At 50.5% G+C, this 8,634-nt stretch overlaps 1 non-coding gene across 1 annotated transcript; it reads right to left on the bottom strand.

The window, feature by feature from the left end:
• Positions 1 to 426: 426 nt before the first annotated feature.
• On the bottom strand, positions 427 to 561 carry LOC112911578 (small nucleolar RNA SNORA1). Its single transcript, XR_003233392.2, has one exon. It is a non-coding gene; the product is annotated as a small nucleolar RNA SNORA1 (small nucleolar RNA).
• Between the last annotated feature and the right edge of the window lie 8,073 nt (positions 562 to 8,634).

Genomic DNA, 8,634 nt, shown 5'->3' with positions numbered 1-8,634 from the left:
TTTTTATTTAAAAATTATTCTTATTCGTACATGTTATGATTCATCTCATTACCCATCAAAGTCACCTAAGCTCCTGCAAAGGCTGAGTCGACTTGTCTTCAAGGTGGGCCTTTCCGAAAGAGCTCGTGCTTCCCCCGACATTGTCAGGCAGCCCTGTCACGGTTCTCTTAGCTGAGCTTCTTTTCTCTCCACTTGAATGTGGACACAGTGACGACAACTTCATCAGTTTCCCACCTAGAGTCTTTGAACTCCAGTTTCTTCAAATGACTCACCTTAGAGCTCTGGAAGCCGGATTGCAGGAAGTATCGCTATTTTGGCTAATGATCTAAAATGCATCGTTCCTCACACGTTTCTAATATGGAGGTCATGTTACTTCCAAATTTCACTCACAACCTGAGCAAAAACAAACAAACAAACAAACAAACAAAAAATTACAGGTCTCATCGTCCCCCTTGCAGTCCGTTTCCTGAGCTGGAAACATGGTCTGTGGTCTCAGTTTAGCCACATTAGGAATTCCAGGACACGCAACCAGCAGTGCCCATTCTCGTGGAAAATGAGGCTTCACCTCCAAATTTTAACAGATAAGTTATGCAGATGTGACTGTCTTCCCTGGTCACAGTTTGGATAGTTTCCCGTCCCTTTGCCTCTAGACCTCTGGCACTGACGTGGCCCAGTGCGTGGTGCACCACGGTTGTCTCTTCTCCGCTAAGGGACTGCGTTTTGTTCTTTGACTGCCAATCCCTAGCGCAGGCTCTGCATTTAGCAGGTGCCTGATAAATCAACGGTGGATCAATTGAATGGAATTGAATCTGGACACCGCTAGGCAGTCAACTCCAAGCGGGGCTCAACGACGACACAGACAGTCTCGGATCCTGACCACACAGAAGTTACTGCCAGAGAAGAAAGATAAATGAGCCCAAGTGGGATACGGTTCCTAACTTACGGTTAAGAAATGAAATTCCCAAGCCCAGGGTAACTGTCGTGGGGCCCCAGGACACACAAGAGGCAGAGGTTGTCATCAGGATCTCCTGGGGCCGGGCCTCGGAGGGACCTGGGAAAACTTTATCTTAAGGTCCTTAAATAGATCTCAAGGACCCCCTTGCTTCCTGGGAGCCCAGAACCCCTTGTGTAGCTCGGCCTGACTGTTTAACACAACCAGAAGCCTGGCCCCGTGTTGTGTACATTGTTTTAACTGCACATTAAACGCTTCTTTCTTGGGACGCCTGAATGGTTCAGCGGTTGAGCACCTGCCTTCGGCCCAGGGCGTGATCCTGGGATCTGGGATCGAGTCCCACATGGGGCTCCCTGCATGGAGCCTGCTTCTCCCTCTGCCTGTGTCTCTGCCTCTTTCTCTCTCTCTCTCTGTGTCTCTCATGAATAGATAAATAAAATCTTTAAAAATAATAAAATAAAATAAATGCTTCTTCAACGTCCACAGCAGACTTTGGAGCTTACAGCGAACCAAAGCTGGGAAAACAAGCCCAGTCCCCAGCCTATCATTCAGAGCCCATTTTCGCTGACTCCTCCCTGCGTTTCCTTAATCTGCATCTGATGCTGGTCACATGCCAGCTGCCTTAGCTACCTTGGGCTCGTTGCTCTTCTCCAAGCACTCCCACGCCTTAACGATCGGGTTCTTTCTGCCTGACATGACTGTTCCTGCACCACCACTCCTACTGAGCTCCTACTCATTTTTCAAAACAATCCCATATGCCGCCTCCTCCAGGTAGCCTTCCTAGATCTCTTCTTGGATTTTTCCTCTCTCCTTCGTCTCCTATCCTCCCACAGAACTCACACAGACTGTATGACATTCTGCTTGGGTTTGAGTTATATCTCTTACTTCAGTCCTGTGTTGTAAGCTTGACTAGAGCAAAGATTTTTATCTTACTGACCTTTGGACCCATTTGTATATGGGAAGTCTGTGGATTTCAGCTTTAGTTTCTGGGTCTTTCTGGGTATGTGAACTTGAACAAGTTTTCTAAATATTTTTTTATTTATTATTTATGATAGACATAGAGAGAGAGAGAGAGGCAGAGACACAGGCAGAGGGAGAAGCAGGCTCCATGCAGGGAGCCTGATGTGGGACTCGATCCCGGGTCTCCAGGATCACATCCTGGGCTGAAGGCGGCGCTAAACCACTGAGCCACTGGGGCTGCCCGAGAAAGCTAATATTGATCAAGTACTCACTTAGGCACTGATCTAAATTCTTTACTACTCACTTAAAACATAGATTTGCAGGGCACTCGGGTGGCTCAGTTGGTTGGGCGCCTGCCTTCGGCTCGAGTCACAATATGGGGGTCCTGAGATTGAGCCCTGCGTCAGGCTCTCTGCTTGGCAGGGAGTCTGTTTCTCCCTCTGCCACTCCCCTGCCCCTGCTTGTGCCCTTTCTCACTCTCTCTCTTTCTCTCAGATAAATAAACAAAATCTATTTTTTTAAAAACATTTTTAAAAAAAAACCATAGATTTGCAGGACATGGCAAAATCATGCAGAGACATCCCTCATCCCTTCAGCAGTTTTCTGCAATGGTTACATCTTACCTTTGTAGCTCAGTATCAAAACTAGGAAACTGACAGTGTGATGATGACGTGTGCGTGTAGTTATGTGTGGTTTCCTCCCTTGTGTAGACTCGTGTCACCACCACCACGATCAAGATGCAGATCTATTTTATCTTGATAAAGACCTCCCGTAGGCTACCCCTTGATAGAAATACTCAGCCGTCTCCCCTCTACCATCCTTAACGCCTGGCAACCATTAGTAGATTCTCCATCCTAGACTTTTCTCATTTCCACAGTGTTATGTGACCTTGTAAGATTGGACTTTTCCCACTCAGCATCATCTAGCCAAGTTGTTGTGTGTAGATCAATGGTTCGTTCTTGGGTTGTCACTGAGTAATATTCCGTGGTATATGGACGTACCACAGTTCAACCACTGAAAGACATCTGGGTTGTTTCCAGTGTGGGGCTATTACAAATAAAGCTGCTATGAACATTCATATCTAGGTGTTACTTGAACATAAGTCTTCATTTCTCAAGGATAAATGCCCGGGAGTACAGTTCTTGGGTTTTTTGGTGAGTGTATGTTTAGTTTTTGAGAAACAGTCAACTGGTTCCCAGAGTGGCTGTGCCATTTTACATTTCCACCAGGAGTGTGTGAGTGATTGAGTTTCCTCACATCTTCACCAGCATTTGGTGTTATCACTATTTTTTTTTTTTTAATTTCAGCTGGTTCTACTAGTAGCATCTCGCCATGGTCTTATTTTGCATTTCCCCAATAGCTAGAGATGTTGCATACCTTTTTGTGTGCTTATTTTCCACTATACTTCCTCTTTGGTAAAATCCGCTTTGTCTTTGATGTCATTTGCTCACATTCTAATTGAATTGTTTGGTTCTTTTAGTGCAGAATTTTAGAAGTCCTTATATGTACTCGATAGGAATCCTCTGCTACAGATGTGGTTTGCACAATCTGCTCAGGTAGACCTCATAACATTCTCATGAAGAGGTTACTAAGGTTATTTCAATTTACTAGAAGAGGCAGTTGAGGCACTGAGAGGTTAGCACGATGCCCAGCACACAGCAGATGTCTAGCAAATAATCATGGGGAGCTTTACGCAGGTGGAGCCACACCGAAGGCACATACACTCCTGGTACTTTGGTGGAAGTGGTGGGGCTGCTGGAGATAAGGATAAGATGCAAGTTGAAGCCAGCAGTGAGTGGAGGCCCATCAGCCCATCAGCCCCACGGATCAGGCTGAAACATTGAGGTATGAGCATTAGAGCAGGCTTCTCTCTGTCTGGAAATCCCAGTAAACCTGCTAAGATTTTTCTTTTCATCTGCACCCTACCTCTCTCCTGAACTGCAGGTTTAATGGACAGCTGGCCAGTTTCCACCTCGGGGTCCTGTTTATAAGGAAGGGGATTTCTCCCAAGCCTGCCCTTCCCAGGGTGCTGGGAGGCAGCCTGCTGTCATGGGAAGCACAGGGCCAAGGGTCAGAATGCCCAGCGCTGGCCCCAGCCTGGCAGTGACTAGTGTGGGAACCAACTGCTTCTCTTCCCTGGACTTCACATCTGCACATCTGTCAAATGGGAGAAGCAATAGGCATTAACTGGCAGCCTGGTTGTGCAGATTAAATGGAGGGCAGAGGTTGAGAACGAGGGCTTTGGTAACACTCATGGGTTCGGAATGGAGCTCTCCTCTTTCTGTGGATTCCTCTGGAAGGTTTCTATGTAACCTTGATCAGGGAGCCTAAGTTTTCTAAGCCTCAGTTTCCTTATCTGGAAAATGGGGACAATCACAGTTTCTACCTTATAGGGTTCAAGATGAGATGATGCCTATCAAATATTTACACAGATCCTATCACAAGATGAGCAGGATTCATACAAATGAATTTTTTTTTTTTGAGCACTTGCTTTGTACCAGATCCGCTTAAGTTGGGTTCATCCAAGATAAGATTACTCACCAGACAAGGATATAGATGTAAGAAATGGATTTGGGAGGGGACCCCAGGAAGCAGAGTGAGTGAGGGGCAGGGTGACAAGGAAGGGAGTGCTCCTGTGGGCCACGGGGACTCAGCCCCACTGCACACCCTCTAAGAGACTGGGAGGGGGACGCTCAGAATCAGTGCAGGGGGAGGTGTTCATCCACCATCTCCCCGTCCTCAGAGGCTGAGAGCAGCTCCTGGGGTATCCACTCCACCACACTTTGACCTGCCCCATGCTTGGGCTGAGTGTATTCCCACAGCCAGAGAGCACCTTCAAGAGAGAGAGAGAGAGAGACTCAGGATGCTGTTGGTGCACACGGGGAAACTGGACTGTCTCCAGGAGGACACGGGCGGTGCAGCCTCCACTCCACTGCTTTAACCACTTAGAGCATTAACTCGTTCAGCCCCTACCACAATTCTATGAAATGGGCATGATTTCCATCCCCATTACAACACAGTCCCCAAACACACACCCACTAAAGAAATGCAGCTTCTGCAAGAAAATACTAATCCTCACTCTGTGCAGTGCACTCTGAAATTTCCTGGGCTTTTTTTTCCCCCTGTTTCTTTTTTATCATGTTATTTTTAAAATGCTATTTGTCACCCACTAAACTGTTTTCATAACCCAGTAATGGGCTGCAATCCACAGTGTTGGAAAAGACGGTGCCCTAACGTTCTATTTACGAGGACAATGTTGATGGCAGTGGTGATGTCATAAGGCTGGCATTGGGCCTGGTGCCCAGAAGGTGCCCAGAGAATGTTGGTTTCCTTGCTTGCCTTCCTGGCACACCAGAGCTTGCGAGCAGCTGCCTCCCAGGCTTGCAGACAGAGGCTTGGGCTGGCCTCAGTGTTGGCCCCAGTGTGTCTCCCACTCTGACCCAGGCTTGCTCCGGTGGGGTCTGCGCAGCCCCCTCCCTGGAGATGGGCACCGTCCTGGGCTGTGACCTTCAAGTCACCAGCTCCCCAGAAGCCAAGCCCTCCTTGGGAGGCAAGGTTATGCCCTGTCCCCACGACGCTGTCACTTCCTTCCCCTGAGTCTTTCTGAGTGAAGATTGTTCCCCTAATCAGGATGGAGACGCAGCTCATTACAAGCTGGTGAGGCAACGGCTCTGTGCTCCCGGCCCGAGACAGGCTGTCTGGGAGCTTGGCCAGCTTCCCGCTGCCCCGAACACCAGGGCAGTGGCCTCAGAGCAGAGCCAGCCCTCTGGGTTTGTCTGCCCCCTTCCCAAGAGACAGAGGCAGACAGACACTCTACTAGGACCTCCGTGGCCTCCACTAGTGCAAAAGCTCCGCCACGCTCAGAGGATGCGTTTCATCCAGCCCTCAGTGCTGCTTTCGAGAGACTCTGAGCAGCACCTATAATGCAGCTGACGTTTATTGAACACTTACCCTGCACTAAGCACTGTGCTGAATGCATTATATGCAGCATGTTGTGTGGTCTTTACCGCAAACCCCCTACAGAGGCACGATTATCCCCGCTCTGCAGATGCAGAGACTAAGGCATGGAATGTTTGGGTGGCTCGACGAGAAAGTGGTCACAGCCAGCCGTCCCCACTCACTCTACACCTGCCTCACACCACCGTGTTCCCCTTCCTTCTGGGTTCCAGCCCTGGCTTCCCTCTGTGTCGCGGCCAGGTGACATCGCCTCTCTGAGCCAAGCGCCCTCACCTATGAAGCAGTTCCTAGCGGCACCTCCTTCCTAAGGCAGTTAGGGGAGCGAATGAATTGATGTGTATAAATGCAGCTCTTGGAGCTCCTGATCGGTTAGAGGTGCTCAATAAATCTATTTATAAAAGGGCCAATTCGGCTCTTTTCCCACTGACTTGATAGGACCCTGCAGCCATCTCCCAAAGGCATGATGTCGTCATCCTGAGAGGGATGACAGCCCAGCTACAGGCCTCCGTGTGCTCCTAGGCTTCTCACCCCTGCTCCTTGTCCCCACCCGCTGCCCGGCCACACTGACTCCCCCGGCAGAAATCCCTGGGATGACTCAGATCTCGTGGAGAACTATGAAGAGGCCATTCATCTGTCCTCTAACTACAGACCCCTGCGCCGGAGCCGAGGTCTCCACGAGCGGAGCCCCTTGTGAGCCGCAGTGTAATTACCGCCCGCACTATAGGGTTTTAATAACAGTGAGTCCCAATTAGTTGCTCGTTACTTCAGACATAATTACTGGTCGTGGCCCTTTGTCTTTGTTCAATTCCAGCTTCATTCTCAAGCTACATCAGGCTCGATGAAAAGAATTGGGGTTCGGGGGGGCGTGAGGAATGATTGCACAGAACCGTGGCTTTAGCTGGGGTGCGCGCGTCTGTCTGCAACGGCCACTCATCACCCCTGAAGGTCGCCCCGTGGGGAAGAGCCTGGGGGCTTGATCTCCGCGAAGGATGGAGCAGGGGTTTGTTCCAGGGGTGCGCGGGCCCGAGCCAGGTCACCGGCCACGCAGGGAGACCAGGGAGCTGCTGGCCTCCGGCTGGGAACCGTGCCTGCGCCCTGCCCCTCTGCCGCCCCCGGGCCCGGGACGCTAACAGCGACAGCACAGCCCGATGGCAGAGCTGCCTTCCCGGGCAAGGAGGACAGTGTCCGCTGCGGGGACAGAGCCCCGGGCCGGGCCACACTCCCGATCTGCAGCCTGACTGGGCCTTTCTGCCGCCGTGAGCACTTGGAAATGCCGGGGAGCCCTCCCAGTCCCCCTTGCACCCGCAGCCTGCATAGAGACCTGCCGCCCGTGCTCCCTCGGGGTTGCGAGCAGGTAAGGCCGTCGTCTGCGGCTTTGTCTCTAGCTTCCCGGAATCCTGCTTTGGTCTGACCTGCTCTAGTGCCGCTTTGCCTTTTTGAGACTTTTATTCTGTTGCACGTGTGAGAGTACTGTGGTGCCCAGGGTGCCACGTCTACTGGGACCGGGTGGTAGTGACAGCTAGTCCGCAGCAGGTGCTTCTCGTCTGTCCGCTCCTTGTGGCGGCGCTTTCGGCAGACTCGCTCATTGAATCCTCACAGGTAACTCTCTGGAGTAAGTACATTTATGATCATCAGCCCCGATTTGCAAATACAGAAACAAAAACACACAGAAAGGTCAGGCGTTTGCCCAAGGTCACCTAGCACATCAGTGGCACAGCTGGGGACTCCTTCCCAGGCGGTTTGACCCCACAGCCAAGTTCCTGCCCACTAGGTAATCCTGCCTCCTATTGGAAGAACCGGAGCCACTGAGGAAGGGGTACATCTCCGTGCAAATATTCCCACCCTGAGTTTTCTTTAGTCAGTTCTTTTTTTTTTTTTTTAAGATTTTATTTATTCATTCATGAGAGACTCACAGAGAGAGCAAGAGGCGGAGACACAGGCAGAGGGAGAAGCAGGCTCCATGCAGGGAGCCCCATGCAGGACTCGATCCCAGGTTTCTAGGATCATGCCCTGGGCCGAAGGCAGGCGCCAAACCACTGAGCCACCCGGGGATCCCACTCTTTGGTCAGTTCTGAATAATATTTTCTTTCATGGCCAGGTTTGTTTTCTTTCTTTCTTTCTTTCTTTCTTTCTTTCTTTCTTTCTTTCTTCTTTCTTTCTTCTTTCTTTTTTTTTAATTCTTGTGCTGATTTTTCACTCCAGCTATGTTCTCTGAAAGCTTCTCCCCATGTGGACCTTGCAGGGATGTTCCAGCCGGACACCCTCTGTTCCCAGTGTTTCTGCAGCTTCAGTGATGACCCTTTTGGATCTAGCCCAAGGGGCTGGGACTCAAGCCGCCTTCACTGTGGGGTGACAGTCACCTTCCCCGTCATGCTGGCCAGCTCTCAGCCCCCTTCAATGTGTCCCCTCCGTGTTCCCTCACGACCATCTTGTCAAGGGAAGAAGCCACTTTGCTGAGCCAGTAGTTTACTTTCCTCCCCACCATGCCCTTTGGTCTCTTTCCTCCTGAGCATCCTTTCCAGTGAAACTGCAAACTGTTCGTCTGGAGGAACCTGCTGAAAATGCCTCCTCTTGCCTCCTGTTCGTTTAATCCACCAGCCCGGATCCTGGTGCGAGCCTATTGTTAATAATCTGGGCTCTTCTGTGTTTGGAAGTTCATTTGGAAAACCGCGTCGGCAAGGCAGGAATGCTCCGCTTCATCCCAGACACAAAGGGGCCCTTTGAAGGTGCAGAGGGTTTGGGATTAAGGATGTAAGCAAACAAGC

Source organism: Vulpes vulpes, chromosome 11, assembly GCF_048418805.1.
Source record: "Vulpes vulpes isolate BD-2025 chromosome 11, VulVul3, whole genome shotgun sequence".
NCBI lineage: Eukaryota > Metazoa > Chordata > Mammalia > Carnivora > Canidae > Vulpes > Vulpes vulpes.
The sequence above is the reverse complement of the archived record's forward strand: the minus strand, read 5'-3'. Positions and strand labels throughout refer to the sequence as shown.